At 41.7% G+C, this 20,918-nt stretch overlaps 1 long non-coding RNA gene across 1 annotated transcript in view; it reads left to right on the top strand.

Annotated features, from left to right (window-relative positions):
- The first annotated feature begins 225 nt into the window (after window positions 1-225).
- Window positions 226-20,918, top strand: part of LOC130455390 (uncharacterized) — a 32,438-nt gene continuing 11,745 nt past the window's right edge. The window contains exons 1-2 of the long non-coding RNA XR_008913327.1: window positions 226-732; window positions 14,521-14,702. This is a non-coding gene — a long non-coding RNA (uncharacterized LOC130455390). The remainder of the gene's footprint in view (window positions 733-14,520; window positions 14,703-20,918) is intronic.

The following is a 20,918-nucleotide window of genomic DNA, read 5'->3' as shown; positions in this document are numbered from 1 at the left end:
TTTTTTATGTAATTACTTGACCATCCAGGGAAGCCTATAGACCACTTCTCAGAAGAATGCTTTGAAATAATGGAAGGAATTGCTACGTTTCAGTTAGAGTTGAGGGATGATAAAAAGGTAATTTTTTCCCCATCTAATTTTAAAGGTCTCTCCACCCCTCTGAAATCTATCCATGGGTCAGAGAGATTAAGACCCATAGTCTAGTGCATTGCATAAGTGTGATGAGATCTTTCAGCTAATTTTTTCCCCTAGCCATTCTATCACCTCATAAATCCCAGTTATGCTCCTGAGTTTGTGAGGAAGGATGAAGGATATGTGGAATTTTAGACCTAACTGGTGGATTGGGTGGATGGGGCATGGGGCTTGTGTTTCTGCAGCACAGTTCTGAAAGGCTAGGCTTGTACCTGTGAGAAGAGAAGATGGCAGAATTATAGAACAAAGGAGAAATCTATGAGAGTCCTTGGTTAATTCTGTGCTGCCATAGTTGGGGTAGGGGAGACTGGGGCCCTGGAATAGAAAATGAAGCTCCATGATTGCCCACCCCACCCCCACACTCTTGGTCCCCCTTTGAGTTGGAGGAAAAGTGTTGCTAGGCAACCCTGGAGTGGGAGAAACTTCAGCCAATGAGAATCCAAGAATGATCTGCAGATACTTTCGCCAGAGACTAAGTGGCTCATTATACAGACCGGCAGAGAAGGCTTGTTGTTTTTAACTCTATGGGTTCTGACACAGGTTTGATTTTCAATAACTTGTTAAGGAAAAGAATCAAGAAAGCAAGCATTTATGAAAGCGGCCATTTCCCCTGCCCTGTGCTCAGCCCTGGGGATACACCTATATAAAGCTTTTAGATACACACAGAAGTGTGTGTATGTATATATTTATGTTTATATACATCTTTGTGTATATATGTGAAAAACCCAAGTGAAATATAAATAAGCATATTCTCAACTCCACCTGTAATTTCATTGCTATAGAGAACCCTGAGATGAAATCCTGTATTTGGGCACCTTCTCTCCAATTTATAGTCGGGGAGAAACACTTAGAGCCCAGAGGTTTAGGGACTTTCCCAAGAGAAGAGGGAATTGAACTTGAGCCAAACTGGCTTTGAGACTGGCTCCCCATCCATTCAAAGGCTTGTTGATAAAGACTTAAAAAGAACAAATAAAGGAGAGTTAAATACCAGGGTGTCAGGGAAGGAAGTATGGAAGAAGGGCATTTGCAAGAGTGGGGTGAGAAAAGGAAGGCTTTGGGGGAAGTGCTTGAGTTGAATCTTGAAGGAAAGGAAAAGCTCTGAGGCAGAGCTGAGGAGAGAGTTCATCTTAGACATGGGGAATGACCAGAAGAAATGCAGAAAGACAGGAGATGCAAGGACAGTTATGGAGAACAGAGAGAAGGCCAGTTTGTCTTGGAGAATTCAAGATGGTGAATAATATTCAATGAGGTGGGGAAGATATATTGGGGCCAGATTGTACAGCCTAGAAAGATAACTGGAGAACTTTATATTTTATCCTAGAGGCCACTGGGAGCCATTAGAGTAGGAAAGTGACAAGATCAGTCCTGGGCTTAAGGAAAATTACTTAGCCAGCTGCTGAGTGGAAGATGGCCTGGAGTGAGAAAAGCCTGGAGGTAGGCACACCAGTTAGGAGGCTATTGCAATTACCTAAATATGAGCCGATTAGGAAGGTTATATAAGTAGACAGCAGGGAGCAGATGCAATAGCCATGGTGTAGGTATAAATTGGCAAGATTGGGTAACTGATTGGACATGGAGAGTGAGACAGTGTGAGGACTTGAGAAAAATGCCAACGTTGTGAATTTGGGAGATTGGAAAGATGGTGGTGATTCCAACAGAAATGGGGAAACATGGAAGCAGGTGGGAAAGAGAATGAATTCTGTTTTGAGTCTCATGGTATCAAAGAATTTTAGTGTGCAGGACTCCCAGCAGCCATCTAGTCCATGTAATAAAGGGATTCCTATTGAACCCTTGTTCCTTCTTTGTCTCTGCCTCTTACCCTATCTCTGTTTCTGTCTGTCTGTCTGTCTCTCTGTGAGAGAGAGACAGAAAGAGACACAGAGAGAGACAGAGAGACAGAAAGAGACAGAGACACACAAAGAGAGACAGAAAGAGAGTGAGAGAGAGAGAGAGAGATAGAGAGAGAGAGAAACAGAGAGAGAAAGACAGAGAGAGAGAGACAGAGAGAGACAGAGAGAGAGAAAGAGAGAGAGAGAGAAATAGAGGGAGAGAGAGACAGAGAATTAGAGAGAGAGAGAGAGAGAGAGAGAGAGAGAGAGAGAGAGAGAGAGAGAGAAAGAAATGCTAACCTTAACTCTAACCCTATCCCCAAATAGGTCTGATTCATCTGAGGAGTTCTGAAGTGCAGAATTTCTTCTAAAGCATTGAAAGAAATGGATTTTATTCTTAGGTGAAGAGAGAGAGAGAGAGAGAGAGAGAGAGAGAGAGAGAGAGAGAGAGAGAGAGAGAGAGAGAGAGAGAGAGAGAGAGAGAGATGGATGGGAACAATGATCAGGCAGACAGAAGGAGAAACCCAGAGAGTCTTTAGGAGGAAAAGGTAGTCCAAAGTGTATCAGAGAGGACAAGAATCATGAGAACTAAGAAAAGACTGTTGGATTGGTCAATGAAAAGGTCATTGATAGCTTTTGGATAGAACGGTTTCAGGCAGAAGAGGGAATTCATAGTTAGTGGCATCAATTTCCTGATCCAACAGGTAAAGTCCTTAGCTGATAGAATGGGATGAGAAGGAAGTGTAGGAGTTGGGGTCTGCTGGCAAATGTTTAACAGCTAGCTCTCTGAAAGAAAAATGTATGCAGGGAACACTTTTAAGTGATACACTTTTAATTTGCATTATTAATATTTTATTGATGGATTTCTTAAGTCTTGAAAATCAACAAAACAATAAATTTGGTCTGGGTTTACAGCAGTCCCTCATTTCTGAGGTGTACATGGTCACACTGAAAATGTTAACAATTGTCTTTAGTGAGCTGATACAAGCTGGTTCCAGCATTTTCTTAAGTATGAGGTTTGAAGAAATGAACAAAGGTTTGGAATAGTTTCTTTGGGGAATGAGAGAAGGCATCAGTGAAATATAGGGAATTTATTTGTTTTTTCTTTGAATTCTGTGACCAAGAGAAGTGCCTACAATGGAAGCTGTTGTCAAAATACAACATACTAAATGTTGTCAGATAAAACTTTCCTAGATTTTGTGGAAGAATGATAAAGAAAAATGAGAAGTTCCCAAGGGAAACCATGTTCTCTCTGTGAAGGGGGTGCTCCTTAGTTAAACACTCAATAATTAGCAAATGGATTTTCATGAAATTGAATTAGCATCAGGGAATCTGAAGAAGTGTCCCATTTTCTTCCATTTTGTGACCTTTCCATTATTAAAGTCATATGGTTTAGAAGAAAAAGTGTTGGGTTCTAGAAGTCAGTAGACTTTGGGTCCAGTTCTGGATTTTTCACCATTTCTGTGACCTTGGGTAAGCCCTGAAATTGGTAGGAGGAAAGGGGATGTCATTTGAGAGGAGGAAATCTCCAGAAGTATCCAATGAAGTAAACTACAGTCTTAAGTCAGAGGAGACAAGACATTCAAATGATATTTGTTGTTTTTGTTTTGTCATTTCTCAGTCATGTCTGACTTTTCCTGATCCCATTTGGGGTTTTCTTGGCAAAGATATTAGTGGTTTGACATTTCCTTCTCCAAATTATTTGACAGATGAGAAAATTGAAGCAAACTTCAGTTGTGACTTACCCAAGGTCATACATATAGTATGTGTCTGAGATCATATTTGAACTCATCTTCCCAACTCTAGGTTTTATCATCTCTCCACTTTTCTACCTTCCAAGAGGACAATTCAAGTCCATATAAATAATACAGGGATTCTGAGTAAAGGAAGGATCACGGTGGGTGGAGTAATTTCATCTTGTATTTGGTTTCAGGTGAAGTAACAGAGAAAAGGGGAAGTTTTGGAAGTAAGAAAGGGTCTGATTTATAGGATGATAACTGAAAAGTTGGATTTATTCTAATGCATTGGAAGACTTGAGGGGGCGAGAGAGAAAGAAGATATTATGAATTATGGGATAGAGACATTGATTCAGAGCTGGAAGGGAACTTGGTGGTCAGCAAGTCCATTTCCTACATTTTACAGATGGGAAAACTGAGCATCAGAGAAGTTAATTGACTTCCCTAAGAAACAGCAGTTGAGAAGTGTCTGGGGTGGGATGTCAAACCAGTTCTTCCTGACTTCTGGTCCATGTTCCATGCATTGACCCTCCTGGTTGCCTCTGACTAGGTCTTAGTTTCCTCAGGTTTCATATGAGGGCATTGGACTGGAGAGATGCTAATGTTTCTTCCAAATGGAAATCTCTAATGCTATGACCATTCCTCCTCCACCCATTCCAGTTTCCCTGACAATACCAGATCAATTCAAGGTACATCACCAGGGGAAGCTAGGGTCCTGTATGAACAAAAATGTTCATAGCAGCTCTTTTCATAGTAGCAAAAAACCCTGGAAATGAAAGGGCTGCCTTCCTGCTGAGGAATGGTGAAATGGCATATCATTGTGCCATAAGAAATGAGAAAATGGACGGTACCAGAGGATGTGAAGTGATAGAGAACAAAACAATGAAAACAATATCATGAAGAAAGACAACTCATCTTTAACCTTCCAATGTCCCTGTCACCATCTCCCCCCCCCCTTTTTTGAGATTATTGTCATCCTACAGATTGCTCGAGCTCCCATCTTCATTGCCTCTAGGATTCAGAAGCTATGTGTCATCCTGGACTCCTCACTCCCTCTCATCCCTTTCTAGTCTATCTCTCACCAAGGCTTGTCTGTTATACTTTTGTAATGTCTTTCACATGTGATCCCTTTCCCTGCTCTGATACCCAACCAGCTCCAAGACAAAGCCCTCATTGCCTCATGCTTTGACTATTGCAATAGTCTACTGGGCGGGGCAGGACAGGATGTAGCCTGCCTGCCCACTCAGTGAGGGATCACTTTCAAAGAGGCAAAACTAGAGGCCAAATGGCCAACATTTTTGGATTAGGGAATAAAACAAGGGAATTCCAGGAAAATATATATTTCATTAACTGGACTAAAGTCTTTGACTGTGTGGATCATAACAAAATATGGTAAATCCTTCAAGAGATGGAAGCATCAGGTCATCTTAAATGTCTCTTGAAGAACCTCTAGGTGGGTCAAGAAGCAACAGGTAGAACTGAGCAGAGAACAACCGACTGGTTTTGATTAGGAAAGGAAAGCTATAAGGTTGTTCAATGTCATTTTATTTAACTTATATGCAGAGTGCATCGTGGAAAATGCTGGTCTGGGTGAGTCGAAAGCTGGAATTAAGGCTGCTGGGAAATACATCAACAGTCTCAGCTATGCCTCTGATGGCAGAATATGAAGATGGATTAAGAAGCCCTCTTGATAAAAGTGAAAGAGGAGATTAAAAAAGCTGGCTCAAAGCTTAGCATTAAAAAAATTAAAATCATGGCAACTGGTTCCATCACTTCCTGGCCAACAGAGGGATAAGAAATTGAAGCACTGTCAGGTTTTATATTCTTTGGCTCAGAGATCACTGCACACAGTGACTACAGCCATGAAATTAAAAGATCTTAACTCCTTGGAAGGAAAGCTATGTTAAATCTGTAGAGCATACTAAAAAGTGGAGATGTCACTTTGCATACAAAGGTCTGTAGAGTCAAAGCTATGGTTTTTCTAGTAGTAATGTTTGGTTTTGAGATTTGGATTAAAATTGGTTTATGAGAGTTTGACTACAAGAAAAGCTGAGCACAGAACTGGCACTTTTGAATAATGGTGCTGGAGAAGACTTTTGAGAACCTCTAGGTCATTCAGACAATACTTAAAGAAATTAAGTCAGATGATTCATTGAAAGAGAAATACTGAAATGGAAGCTAAAATACTTTGGTCTTATAATGAGAAAACAAGATGCATTGGAAAAATCCCTGATGTTGGGAAAGAACAAAGGCAAAAGGAGAAGAAAGCAGAGGATGGGATGGATAGATAGAGTTATGGCCCATGGGGTCATGAAGAGTTGGACTTGATTGAATAACTGAACGACAACAAATAGACTGGATGAGGAAATTGAAGAGATGGAAAACACAATATATACTAGCTATTTAGTGTATGTGTTTTGCCCTCCCCACAATGGGTCCCTACCATCTTTTGGCTATTCATTCCAGAAAAGTCATTTGCCCCTCCCCAGATTTCTCATAGAACTTTGACTGGATCTTTTCTTTACGTTGAATATATTCTCCCTCAACCTCCCACTCTCTGGGTTTCCTCTTGGCCAAGTGAATTGCATGTGTATAGCAAGATCTTAAGTAGAAAACCCAAGTCATTTCCCCCCCCTCAGCCATTCTTCATAAACTACAGTTGGGTGTGAAAGAATCAAAGATAGGTGGATTTTTAGACCTAACTGGTGACTTGGGTGGATGGGGCATGGGACTTGTGTTCCCAAAGCAGTCTGGAAAGCTAGGCTTGTATCTGTGGGATGGGAAGATGACAGACTTGTAGAACTAAGGAGAAATCTCTAGGAGGTCCTTGGTTGATTCTGTGCTGCCATAGCTGAGGCAGGGGAGACTAAGGGCCTGGAATAGAAAATGCATCTCCATGATTGTCCACCCCATCCCCACACTCTGGTCCCCCTTTGACTTGGAGGAAGAGTGTTCCTAGGCAACATTGGAGAAGGTCTATAGAAACTCGAGCCAATGAGAACCCAGGAACAAACTGCAGATACTTTCTCTACAGACAAAGTGGCTCATTATACAGTCCAGAAGAGAAGGGTTGTTATTGTTAACTCCATGGCTTCTGCGATAGGTTTGGTTTTCATTGGTTTGTCAAGAAAGACAAGTATGAAAGTAAGCATTTACGGACACTACTATGTTCCCTACTCTGTGCTAGGCACTTAAGAAACAAATCTATTCAGGTATCTATATCTATATAGACCTCGAAGCATATGTGCATGTAAATATCATATATGTATATATCAATTTGCATTTAGATTTATAGGAAACCAAAATTAAATGTAAATAGGCATATTCTCAGCTCACCTTTCTATTTCATTGATATAGAGAACACCTAAGTGAGGAGCCTCCTTCTATCAATGCTACATTTGGGCACCTTCTCTCTAATTTATAGTCCAGGGTAGCTACTCAAAGTCCAGGGGTTAAAAGATTTTCAAACCAGTTTTGAGACTGACTCCCTATTTTCCATAGGCCACTGATAAAGGCATAAAGAGAATAAATAGAGTTAAAGACAAGGGAGTTAGGGAAGGAGGTAGGAAAGGAGGGCATGAGCAGGTGTAGGGTCAGGAAAGGAAGGCTTCAGGAAGAAGCAGTGCTTGAGTTGAGTCTTGAAGGGAAAAGGGTTCTCTGAGGCAGAGGAGAGGAAGGAGTGGAATCTGGGCACGGAGAATGACCAGAAGAAGTGCAGGGAGACAGGAGATGTAGGGTTGTTTGTGAGGAGCAGAGAGAAGGGAAGTTTATATTGGAGAGTTCATGGTTGGTAATAATGTCCATTGTGGTAAGGAAGATGGTTTTGGGCAAGACCAAATAAAAATTTAAAAGCAAATCGGAGAAGGCTTTATTTTATCCTACAGGCAATAGGGAGCTCCTGGACATTACTGAGCAGGAAAGTAATCAGGTCAAGATATCAGCTACTGGGTCCAGGGTGGCCTGGAGTGGGAAAAGACTGGAAATGGGAACACCAGTTAGGAGGCCACTGAAATTATTTAATTGAGGGAAGATGAAGACATGAACTCAAGTGATGGGCATGTAAGTAGAGAACAGGAGTCGGATGCCACAGATATGATGGGAAGATTTGGTAACTGCTTGGATATGTGGGGTGAGATAATATGAGGAAGTGAGAATGATCCCAAGACTATGAATTTGAAAGAGTGATGCTTTTAGGAGAAACAGGAAAAATGGTTGACAGGTGGGATTAGTGGGAAAGAGAATGAGTTCCTTTTTGGACCTCAAAGTATGTAAGAATTTTAAAGTATGTAGGGACCTCAGTAGCCATTTAACCCAACTACTGTACCAAAAGAATCTCCACTATAAGATATCTAATAAGAGGTCATCCAAGCTCTGCTGGAAGACCTGTAAGTGGGGTGGCTCCTCCTTATTCTCTCTCCTCTCTAGGCAGCCCTTTCCATTTTGGCCCTTTCTGGATAGCTCTCATTGTCAGGAAGTCAGGCAAGTTGTTAATGACACTGAACCTCAACTTGCCTCTTTGAAACTTTAACCCCATCCTCCTGTTTCTGCCTCTGGAACCAAACCAAACAAATCAAATTCCTTTCCCCTGTGACATCCCTACTTCCTGCTGAGGACTGCTTTCCTATTCCTAGCTCTTTCAGCATCCATGTGTCAGGAACTTTTGATTCTTCACCATTGTGGGTGCTCTTTGAACATTTCTCAACTTGTCCATGTCATTAGTTAACCAATAATGCCCATAACTGAACATAATACTCAAGACAATCTATGAGAAGGGCAGAGATATGTGGGACTATCATGGAAGCTGTGCCGTATACTGATATAACTCATTACCTACCATATGCCCCTGCTTTCTCATATGGATCTCACAGTCCACTAAAATCCCCACATCTTTTCAGAAAAACTGTTGATCCATGCTTCCCTCATACTTGTGAGGTTGGGGCTTTTTGGGTACTCAAGGACACAATTTTAAATTCATCCTCCTAGCATTTCATCTTTTTGATTTTGCAATGACTCTTGAGTATTACAATTTGAATTATTTCAATAGGCAATTGGTGATGTGGCTTAGAAACTCAGGAGATAGACTGGGGTTCAAGATAGAAATCTGAGATCTGAGTAGAGAGATTATAGCTAGACCAAGGGAGCTGATGAAGTCAGAGAGAAAGGAGGAAGAGAAAGACATACATATGTAGACCTATATCAGAGAGACAGACTGGAGATAGAGAGACAGAGACAGAATCAAAGTGACACAGAAAAATAGAGAGAGACTAAGAGAGAAAGAAACAGAAAGGAAAAGGCAGAGAGATAAAGGAAGATATACACTGAGAAAGAGAGAGACAGAGACGGGAGGATGAAGGAGGGAAGCCAAGGGAACATTATCATTCATGATATAGTCAATGATCTAGGAAAGACTGAGAAGTATCCAGACAGGTAGGAGTAGAACCAGAAGAGACCATACTCATGAGAACCCAGAAAGAATCTCTCCAGGAGGACAGTCTGATGTGTCCAATGCTACACAGAGAGCCAAAAGAATGAGAACCGAGAAAACTATTGGATTGGTAGATTACGAGACCATTGGTAGTTTTTGAAGAGGACAATTTCACTTGAGGGATGAAGCCATAAAGTCGATGACATCAGGTGAAGGACTAAGGGAGAGGAGAGGATGCAGAGACCAGAAAAGGAGACAGATTTCTTTTCCTAGAGCTTTTCCTGGGAATGGAGGAAGAATATAGAATGTTAGTTTGAGGGCTGTTAGAGCCTACTGAGGGTTCTTTAAAGATGGAAGATTCTTGGACATGTTTGAAGGCAGTAAGGAAGGTACCTATATATGTGTGTGTGTGTGTGTGTATATATATATATATATATTTCTATATATATATATAATAGTTTTATATGATGTGGTTGTGGTCAGTCTGTTGGGAAACAAGAAGCATGAGATGAAGGGCACATGAATGGGGGTTGGTTTTGGGAAGGAGAAAGGCTACTTCCTAATCAGATATTGGGGGAAAGAAGCAGAGAGTAGAGAATGATGCCAAGGGGTTTTGAGATGAAAAGAAAGGCTGAAGAAGGAGTTCATAGTAAGTGACTGATTTTCTTACTGAAGTGAGAGGCAGAGTCCTTAGTTGATAGAATGAGATTAGAGGGAAGTGTATAAGATGGGAGGTGCTGCTAACTGTTTAACAACTAGTTCTCTGAAAGAAAAAAGTATGCACCACATACTCTTATGATGAATATTTTGTTGTTGACTTTCTTAAGTCTAGACAATCAACAAAACAATACATTTGGCCTGGGTTTGCAGCATTCCCTCATTTCTGAGGTGTACATGGTCACACTGAAAATGTAATAACTGTCTTTAGTGAGCTGATACAACTTGGCTCTAGCATTCTCCTTTGTGGGAGGGTTCAGGAAATGAGTAAAAGTTTGAAATAACTTCTGGGAGGAGTCCCTAAAATACAGGAAATCAGCTTTTTCTTTCTTTGAATTTTGTGACCCAGGTTCCTGCAAGGGAAGTTGTCAGCAAAGCAGATAGTGTCAGACAAGACTTTTCTAGATTATTTGGGAGGAGCAATGATGGAGAGAAAATAGAAGTCCTCAAGGCAAAACCCTGACCTCCTTGTGAAAGGGGACCTCCTGAATTATACACAAAATAAATTTGCCAAGTAGATTTTCTCAAAATTGGAGTGAGTTCAGTTGGCATCAGGGTATCCAGAAGAGAATCTATTAATTTCATTTTGTTACCTACCCATTACTGAAGTCAATTTGTGTAGGAGGAGAAGAGCTCAACTCTAGAAGCCATTAGGTCTTGGGCCCAATCCTTGCTCTCTCACTATTTGTGTGACCCTGGGCAGGTTATTGAAATTGGGAGGAGGAGAGGGGCTGTCATTTGCTAGGGGAAATCTCCAACTCTCCCATATGGGCACCAAGTAAATAAACTGTAGTCTAGATCCTTATGTCATGGGGGTCCTGATACATCAGGAATAATAATATGGGCTTCTCAATTTTGCCGTGGCTTAGGGCCTGGGTTAAAATATTGAACTGAGTCCTGAGAACTAGTTCAACAACCATTCAGCGCTTCTTACTCTAAAAGGACTAAAATGCCATCACGATGTTAGGATAAATATAAAGCACTTGACTGTGGCTGATCAAATCAACATGAACTTTGAAGGCTGTACTCTAGGTTGGACATTAATAGGTTGTATGGACATCTTCGATGGAATTGTCTAAATTTGTGCAGCTCACGTTTCTTCTGGGTGACTGCAATTCTGCTTGGCTCATACAACACCGTGCCTTGTTTGGTGCAAGCATGCCATGTTGGATGGTCTTGTGTTGATGTCTTCCATGTCCCACAATTGATATTAAGATTCTTCAGAGACTTTTAGAGTGCCATTTTGTTTTGCTCTGCCCTCCATGTGAGTGTTTTCCTTGCATGAGTTTTTTTTTTTTTTTGGCAAACATATTTGGCATTCAAATGATGTGGCTAGTCCATTGGAGTTGTGCTCTCTCAGCAATAGAGTCTGAATGTTTGGCAGTTCAGCTCAAGAAGACTTCAGTACTTGGTCCCTTATCTTGCCAGGTGATCTTCTGAATCCTTGAAAGACAATTCAAATGGAAGTGATTCCTGTCATGGAGCTGGTACACTGGGGTCCACAGGTGTTCAACAGTGAGGTCAGCACAATGGTTCTATCGTCCTTCAGTTTGGTAGGCAGCCTAATACCTATTTCTCTCATACTTTTCTCTTGTACTTTTCCTTTGGAGTCTCCCAAACACTGGTCTAGTTCTTTTAATACCTGAGTCAACTGCGTCATCGATGCAGATATCCTTGGAAAGTATCATGCCAAGGTAACTGAACTTATCCACAGCATTCAAAATTTCTCCATTTGCTAATGGTTCCAGGTATGAATGGTATAGTGCTGGCTGGAGGAGATCCTCTGTTTTTGGGTGGTAATTGGCAGGCCAAAATTAGCACTATTGGCAAGGAATCAATCCATACTTTGTTGCAGCTCAGTCTCAGAGTGTGCATTGGGTGTACATTCATTTGTGAACAGAATGTTGAGCACCAACTCTCCCTTCACTTGGGTCTTGACGTGTAGCCCTTTCAAAAGAAATCATTTACTTATTGAGATAGTTGACCTCAGATTCATTGAAGGCATCTGACAGTGCACTGAAAAGTCCAGCTAAAAGTCAAGATGACTGGGGATGGCTCTGGATGCAATGGAAGGGATGGTCTTGGCATCTTCTGTGTCTGATCAAGCTCTAAGCACTTCATAGCCTCTTCAGTTGCCTTTAAGGCCATTGGAACAAATTGTTTTCATCCACCCATTCTGTCTGGGGATGTCTTCACATGCTTGGAGTGGACACCTTCCTAACTCAGCTAAGAGTTTTAAGCCTGCCCGTGATGATCAAACTGGTTTAACTCTCCTAAGTAGATATGGGTTTACTGGGATGTAGCTGCCTCACAGGCTACAGCTTCTTGGAGCCAGAAGTGAGAACTGGGGGGCAGATGGGTACCAAAGTTGGAAAGCAATTCTTGCTTGGCAGCCCACACCACCCTGAGGTACTAGTCTTCTCTGAACATCCCAGAGATCCCAACAAACATTTAGTCAACACCTACTATATCTCTGGCATTGGGGAAGATGCAAAAATATCTATCATTAAGAAGCTTAGAATCTTGTTAGAATCATTAGAATTTTAGAATCAGGAGTGACACAATGACTAGATCACTGAATTTGAGGTCAGGAAGACATGAGTTCAAATCCTATCTCAGACATTTCTTACTCTAAGAGGAACAAAATGCCACCCTGGGCTTTGTGATCTTGGACAACAACAACATTTTTTTTGTCCCAGTTTCATCATTTATAAAATGGGTATAATAATAGTACCTGCCTCCAAGGGATGTGAAGATGAATATGAAAATATTTAAGTACTTTGTAAGGCTTAACATGCTCTATCAATACTATTACCATTAGCTGAGTGGAGTAATGATAGGCATGTAATAAGAAGAGAACAGTTAGGACTTCTGAATAAAGAAGAGAGCACTGTGGGTTGGACTTTATTATGGAGGAGAAGCATTTTTGAATTAGGTGTCAGGGGAAGTCGCAGAGAAAAGAGGAAATTTTGGAAGTAGGAATGGGTCTGAATTATCTGAGGAGCCCTGAAGAGCAGAATTTCTTCCAGTGCTTTAGAAGAGTTAGTTTGTAGTTGTAGGGAGAGGAAGAGAGAAAGAGAAAGGTTGGAATCCTAGGATCATACATAATAGGGACAGAGAATAAGAGCTGGCAGGGATCTTAGAGGTTCACAAGTCTATTTCCCTCATTTTACAGACGGAGAAACTGAGTTTCAGAGAAGTTAGGTGGCTTCCCTAAGATTCAACAGCAGAGGAATATTTGAGGTGGGATGTCAAATCAGATCTTCCTGAGTCCTGGTCCATGGTCCATGCACTGTTCCACCTGACCGTCTCTGTCTAGGCCTCAGTTTCCTTAGGGTTGAAATGAGGGATTTGGACTGGGTACATGCTAATGGCCCTTCCAGGTGGAAATCTTTGATCCTGTGATCCTTGCTTCTGTCCTCCATCTAATCCAGGTCTCCCTGATAATACCTGATAGACACACAGTCCATTACCAGAAAGCTCTGAGATATTTAGGACCTTATGTGGACAAAAGTATTTGGAGCAGCTCTTTTTGTATTAGGAAAAATCCCTGGCAATGAAATGGGTGCCTCCCTCCTAGGGAATGGCCAAACAGCTTATGGCATATGAATGTAATGCAGTGTTATGAGGTAATAAGACATGACAACATGGACAGTGTCAGAAGATGTGAGAAGACCCCAGTGACACAGAGCAGAACAATGACAACATGAAAAAGAGAGACAACTCTTCTTTATCCCCAGACCTTCTCTGCCATGGTCATCCCTATTATTGTCCAGGGAATCGCTGTCATTCTCCAGATCTCTTAGGTCCTCAAAGTCATTACACAAGCCTTGTGCCATTTTAGACTCCTTCTTATTCCTCTATATTCTGTCTCTTGCCAAGACTTGTCCATTGTACTTTTGTAAGTAACATCTTTGATATATGGCCCCTTTCCCTACTATGGGCACGCCGCACCCCTTTGCCACATCCAGACACTCCTCACCTCATGCCTTGACTAATGCAATAGCCTTCTTGGATGGAGGAAGAGAATTTTTGCCTGCTTCAAGACTCCCTATTGCAGTTCTGCCTCCATTCAACTACCAAAGGGATTTTCCTAAAACAAACAGCTGTTACTCCCATACTCAACAAACTGCAATGCCTCCCTCTCACCTCCAGGATTCTTTGCTTGGCTGTCAAAGTCCTTCAGAACCTAGCTCCTCAGACTTTACACCCTACCTCCTCCCATGTACCCTACACTCCAGTGACACTGGCTTTGTTGTTCCTCAAACAAGACACCCCATCTCAAAATTCTAGGCATAATTTTCTCTAACTTTGCAATCCTCTTCCTTTCCATGTCTGTCTCCTGGTTTCCCTGGTTACCTCAAGTCCAAGTAAAAATCCCACCTTCTACAGGAAGCTTTCCTGACCTCCCTTAATGATTCAGGAGAGAAACCCTTCCCTTTTTGGATTATTTTCAAGCTATCCTGTTGATATTGTTTGTACATAATTCTTTGTATGTTTTCTATCTCAATTAGACTGTGATCTCCTCAAGAATAGGGACTGGTGTTCCCTTTCTTTATCTCTTGGGACTTAGTCCAGTGCCTGGAACATAGGAGATGCTCAATAAATGTTTATTGACTAGGTGACTGACAACTCTGAAGAACTTAAAGACCTAGGACTTTGATCAGTGCCCTGTGAATCCAGGGATACCAGAGACCCTAAGAGTGAAGCAGGGTGCCCATCTCTCTGGAGGAGAAAATGGACTCAAGATGCAGAATGAGATGATTTTTGGAGGTGGCCAATGTGGGAAATCGTGTTACTGATGTATGTATATTCATTATGAGGATTTTAATTTAATTTTACTTGTTCAATTGTGAAAGGGAGAAGCTGAGGGGGGAATAATACTGAATTTAGTAAATATAAGCAAATGAATAAATAAATGCAAAAGTGAAAACTAGAGTCCTCTCCAAGTTACAGTGAAGATTTGAGTGATAGCTTCATTAATGATTATGCAGCAATGTTTTAGTGGTCAGTACCTCTGAAATCAAGTATCAGAATGGCCTTTGGGAAGGGGATTTTAATAATGATTGGGTGCTAGTTTCAACTCATTTAGAATCACTCAATCCATAAGCATTTATTAAGTGATTGGGGCCTTTTCTTGGAGATTCTTTACAATTTATTCTGTCTGTATCTTGTTTGTATAGAGTTTGCTTGTTGACTTCCCCCATCAGACTGGGAGCTCCTTGAGAGCAGGAACTGTTCTTTTGCCTTAATTTCCACCACCATCAGTGCCTGGTTGGCCCTTAATCAATGCTTGTTGAAAGACTGACTGACCAATAGAATGAACATATATTAAAGACTTCCTTTGTCCCAAGGACTGTGCTGGATGAGGGAATGACAAATGCAGAAAACAAAAGAGCAAGAATCTCAAAATATCACAACCATACCTAAACCTATTGAGATGAGCTGCTTGGGGAGCATCCTTTGTCCTCCCCACAAAGAGTCCTCATCCTTTTTTGGCTATTCACCACAGAAGAGTCATTTGCCCCTTCCCAGATTTCTTATAGCACTTTGCCTGCATCCTAACATTGAACATATCCTCCTTTGGATCACAGTTCTTTGTGGACATACTTTCTGTATCCTTCCCCATGAGATTGGAAGCACTTCGGGGGCAAGGACTATTTCTTGTTTCAAATTTGTATCACCAAGGCTCAGTTCAGTGTAGGGATTTTTAACCTATTTTGTGTCATGGTGCCCTTGGCCATCCACCAAAGCCTGTGGACCCCTTCTCAGAAGAATGCTTTTAGATCATTGAAGAAAATGTTCCATTTCAGTTAGAGGTTAGGGGAATACAGATGTAGTTTTTCCCATTTAATTCAACAGAACCCTCTGCCCTTAAATCTAACCCTAGTGCACAGTTTAAGACCCTCTTGTCTAGTCTTTTAGTGGCAATATAGTGGGTTGGGAGGCTGGGGCATGGAGATTATGATCCTGGAAGAGGACTCTGGAAAGTTAGGCTTGTTCATGTGAGGAGAGATGATGGCAGAATTCTAGAACTAAGGAGAAACCTGGATGAGAGTCTTTGGTTGATTCTGTGCTGCCATAGCTAGGGTAGGGCACACTAAGGTCCTGGAAAAGACAATAAAGTTCCATGATTGTCCACCCCACCCCCATAGTCCTGGTCCCCTCTTTGACTTGGGGGAAGAGTGTTGCTAGGTAACATTGTCGCAGGTCTATAGAAACTTCAGCCAATGAGAAGCCAGGAATGATCTGCAGACACTTTGCAGAGATTGAGTAAGTGGCTCATTAGACAGCCCAGCAGAGAAGGGTTTTTGTTGTTAACTCTCTGGGTTCTGAGACAGATTTGGTTTTTGTTGGCTTGTTAAGGTAAACAAGCCTTTATGGAAGCTGCCATGTTCACTGCCTTGTGCTAGACCCTCATCTACCTGCATATATGTACAAACATAAACACACAGGTCTATATAGAGCTGTACTTATATAGGTATATATATGGAAAACAACAAAAGGAACAGTGAATGGATATGTTCTCAACCCCTCCCTCTATTAATGCTGTATTTGGGCACCTTTCCTCCAATTTATATTCTGGGGGACACACTTTGAGCCCAGAGGTTATCCTGAGCCAAAACCACTTTGAGAATGGCTGCACATCCTTCCACAGATGATCGATAAAGGCAGAAAGAAAACAAATGCAAGTGGTTAAATAGAAGGGAGTTAAAGAAGGTGTTAGAGAAAGAGGGCATGAGCAGGTGTGGGATCAGGAAAGGAAGGCATCAGGGAGACGTGGTGCTTGAGCTGAGTCTTGAAGGAAAAGAAGGGTTCTATGAGACCCAGTGAGGAGGGAGGGCGTTCTAGGCATGGGGAATGACCAAGACAGATGCAGGGAGACAGGAGATGAGTGGTTGTTTGTGAGGACCAGAGAGAAGGAAAGTTTGTCTTGGGGAGTCCAAGAGGGGGAGTAATAATGTCCAGTGAGGTGGGGAAGATAGATTGGGGTCAGCGTGTATTAGGCTAAAGGTCTGTATGTTATTCTAGAGGCAATAGGGAGCCCCTAGACATTGTTGAGTAGGAGAATGACAAGGTCAGATCTGAATTTAAGGACAATTACTTTGGCAGTTGCTAGTTTGAGGATGGCCTGGAGTGGGGAAAGACTGGAAGCAGAGACAGCAGTTGGGGGACTATCATCATGGTCAAAGTGATCAATGAAGAGTTTATGAACTAAGAAGAAGACTATGGGAGTCTCAAAGAGCAGGGTTCAAGAAATACATGACAAGATGTGGCAATTATTGGACATGTGGAGTGAGAGAATGTGAGGAATTGAGGATAACATGAAGGTTTTGAATTTTAGAGGCTGGAAAAATGGTGGTGCTTCCAACAGAAAAAGGGAAATTTGGGAGGCATGAGGGAATCTTGGGAAAAAGAATGAGTTCTGTTATGCACCACTCCATATCAAAGTAATTTAAAGTTAGTCAGGATCTCAGTCCAATTCATGAGCCAAAGGAATCTCCACTATAACATAACTAGTAGGTGGTTATTTATCGTCTGCTGCAAGACCCTTAAGGTGGTAGCTCCTCCTTTCCTCCCCCTTTGTAGGCAGTCCATTCCATTTTGGTACTTTCTAGAAAGTTCTCTTTATTAGGAAGTTAGGCAGTTTTTACTGACCATGAGCCTTGATTTACTTCTTTGCAACTTTAATCCTATCCCCTCCCAGTTCTGCCTTCTGGAATCAAGAGGAACCCTTTCTCCCAAGACATCCCTCCTAGCACTTGAACACTGCTCTCAAGTCCTGATATTTCCTTACTCCAGGCTGAACATCCCCAGTTCATTCAATGGATCCCTATGTGTCAGGAACTGCTAAGCCTTCCCCATCCTGGGTGCTCCACCTTTCTTTGCATTTTGTGACCCAGGCAAGTTGCTGTCAACATACTAGCTTGGGTCCAACAAGAATTTCCCAGATTATCTGGCAGGAGGAACGATTCACAGGAATGTCCAATAGGAACCATGGCCTCTTTGTTAAGGAGTAGCCCTTAAGTCATGCCTTCAATTGTTGCCAAGTAAAGTTTCTTACAATTGAAGCAAACTGAATTAGCCTTTGAGAACTTTGGCGATGAGCCCAGGTTCTTCCATTTTGTGATCTGCCCATCATTGAAGTCACTTGGTCCACAAGGAGAAGAAGTACTGAACTCTAGAAGTCAATAGACTTTAGGTCCAGTACTGGCTCTTTCACTAACTATTTGTGTGACCCTGGGCAAGTCATTGGAATAGGGACAAGGAGAGGGGCTTCCATTTCCTTGGGGAAATCTCCAATAATGTCCAATATAGTCACCAATTAAGTAAACTAGAGTCTAGGTCCTTATGCAATGAGAGCCTTTTTTTAAACCCTCACCTTCCATCTTGGAATCAATACTGTGTATCAGTTCCCAAGGCAGAAGAGTGGGAAGGGCTAGGCAATGGGGGTTAAGTGACTTGCCCAGGGTCACCCAGCTGGGAAGTGTCTGAGGCCAGATTTGAACCCAGGACCTTGGGTCTCTAGGCCTGGTTCTCCATCCACTGTGCTACTCAGCTGCCTCTGGTAATGAGAGTCTTGATGACACCAGAACTAATGATATGGGCTTTTCAGTTTTATCCTTGGTTAGGGCCTGTTAGGAAGGATACTGAATTGAGCACCGAAAACTAATTCAACAATCCTTCACAAATCTCCTACTTATACCCCTGGCTCTGTATGGAAGATATAAAAGTTTCTGTCATTAAGAAGCTTTGAATCTCAGCAGAATCATTAGAATTTTAGAATCAGAGACAGTAAATTCAAGAATTTACAACCTGTCTCAGATATTTATTAGCTGACCTTTATTAGTGACCTTGGAAAAGTTCCAATCTCTGTTTGCCTCAGTTTCATCATCTATAAAATGGGGACAATAATATTACTTGCATCACAGGGTTGTGAGGATAAGCATGAAAATATTTATGAAGTCTTTTGCAAACCTTAAAATGCCCTATGAATGAATGTTAACTCCTATTCGCTGAGAAGAAACACGATTTCAAGAGAACAATACAAGACCATATAGATGCTCCAGGACTCCCGAGTAAAGGAGAAGACTGTGGGCTGGACTTACTTCTTGGAGGAGATGCATCTTGAATTAGGGAAAGAAACAGAGGAAATGAGAAATTTGGAAATACGAATGATTCTATTTTGTATGAAGATTACTGGATTAATTCTTTTTTTTTTTTAAATATTTGGGTTCGATTCCCAAATTCTCTCCCTCCTTTCTCCCTTTTCTCCTCCCTCAGAGGGTAAGCACACTGATATAGATTTTATATGTACGTACAATCATGGAAAACATTTTCCCATATTAGTCATTTTGTGGAAGAGTTCTTGAAAAAGGAAAATGGAGACAGAAAGTGAAATAGAGTATGTTTTGGTCTGCATTCAGACTCCATTGGTTCTTCCTGTGGAGGTGGGTGTTATTTTTCCTCAGGAGTCTGGGATTGCCTTGGATCTCTGTGTTGCTGAGAATAGTTAGTCTATTCACAGTTGTTCATCATCCAACATTGCTGTTACTATGTACGATGTTCCTCTGATTCTGCTCACTTCCTTTGCATCAGTTCATGTGAATTTTATGTGTTTTTCTGAAATCAACAGCAGAATTTATTCTAATGAATCAGAAGAGTTTTCAGCCAGAGGGGCAGAGAGAGAAAGAGAAAGTTCTGAATTCCAGGATTATACATAATAGAGACCTGGATTTAGAGCTGGGAGGGAACTTAGAGGTCAACAGGTCCATTGCCTCCACTTTACAGATGGGGCAACTGAGCCTTGGAGAAATGAAATGACTTGTCTGAGAAGGAATGTCAAACCAAGTCTTCCTCACTCCTGACCCAGTATTCCATTTATCAACCCAACTACTGATTCTGTCCTTAGGGTTGCATTATGATGCCATAGGAAAAGAGAAAGCGGATCATTTCAGAGGATTGCAGACCTCAAGGATGCGGAGCAGAACAATGTCAACATTATCAAGAAGGACAACTCATCTTTACCCCCAGACTCTTATTAAAGAGATGGCTGTCATCCTCCACATCACTCAGACCACTCAACTACAGTGTTCTGGGGGCTCAGAAACAAGGTGCCATCTTGTCCTCACTCGCTTTCACTCCTCTTTATTCTGTCTTTCCTCAAGGCAGAACTGTACGGATGAACTACACAAGAAAGACTGCCTCAGTGGTGCGGTTAGTGCTCCAGACTCAGACATCCTGGAGAATGAAGTCCAGGGGAGCCTAGGAAGCATTGCTAACAGTAAGATCGGTGGAAGGGATGGAAGTGCAACTGAACTATTGAAAACCCTAAAAGATGTTGCTGTTACAGTGCTGCACTCAGTATGCCACCAAAGTTGGACGACTCAACAGTGGCCACTGGATTGGGAGAGGCCAGTCTACAGCCAAGACCTAAAGAAGGGAAATTCCAAAGAATGTTCAAATTTCCAAACAACTTCCCTCATCACATCAGCCAGCAAGCTTCTGCTTAACACCGTGGAAACTAGGCTTCAGCAGTTTGGGTCCGAAGAAATACCGGTAGAGGAACTAGAGACCAAATCCTGCCATTGTCTGAATTAAAGAGGAAGAAAGGGAATTTCAGAAAAAACCCATCTACTTCTGCGTCATTGACTATATTAAAACCTGTGACTGTGGATCACAAAAACATTTCGCAAGTCTTCAAAGAGATGAGAGTGGGATTTCACTTTACTTGTCTTCCCCTCAAGGAAATGAGAGTAGAGGATCATCCTACGTGTCTCTGGTGGGACCTGCATTTGGGTAAAACTGAACAGGGAACAACTAACTGATTGGTTAACATCAGGAAAGTAATACTACCAGGCTGTTTGTTGTCACCCTATTTATTTAACTTATATGCAAAGTCTATCATGGGAAATGCTAGGACGGATCCATCAAAAGCCAGAATTGAGATTGCTGAGAGAAATACCAATAATGTCAACAAAATGCAGATAATGCCATTCTAATGGCAGAAGGTGAAGA

The sequence above is a fragment of the Monodelphis domestica genome, chromosome 7 (genome assembly GCF_027887165.1).
Source record: "Monodelphis domestica isolate mMonDom1 chromosome 7, mMonDom1.pri, whole genome shotgun sequence".
In the NCBI taxonomy this organism is placed as follows: Eukaryota; Metazoa; Chordata; class Mammalia; order Didelphimorphia; family Didelphidae; genus Monodelphis; species Monodelphis domestica.
Note: the sequence above shows the minus strand (reverse complement) of the source record. Positions and strands in the feature narration are given on the sequence as shown.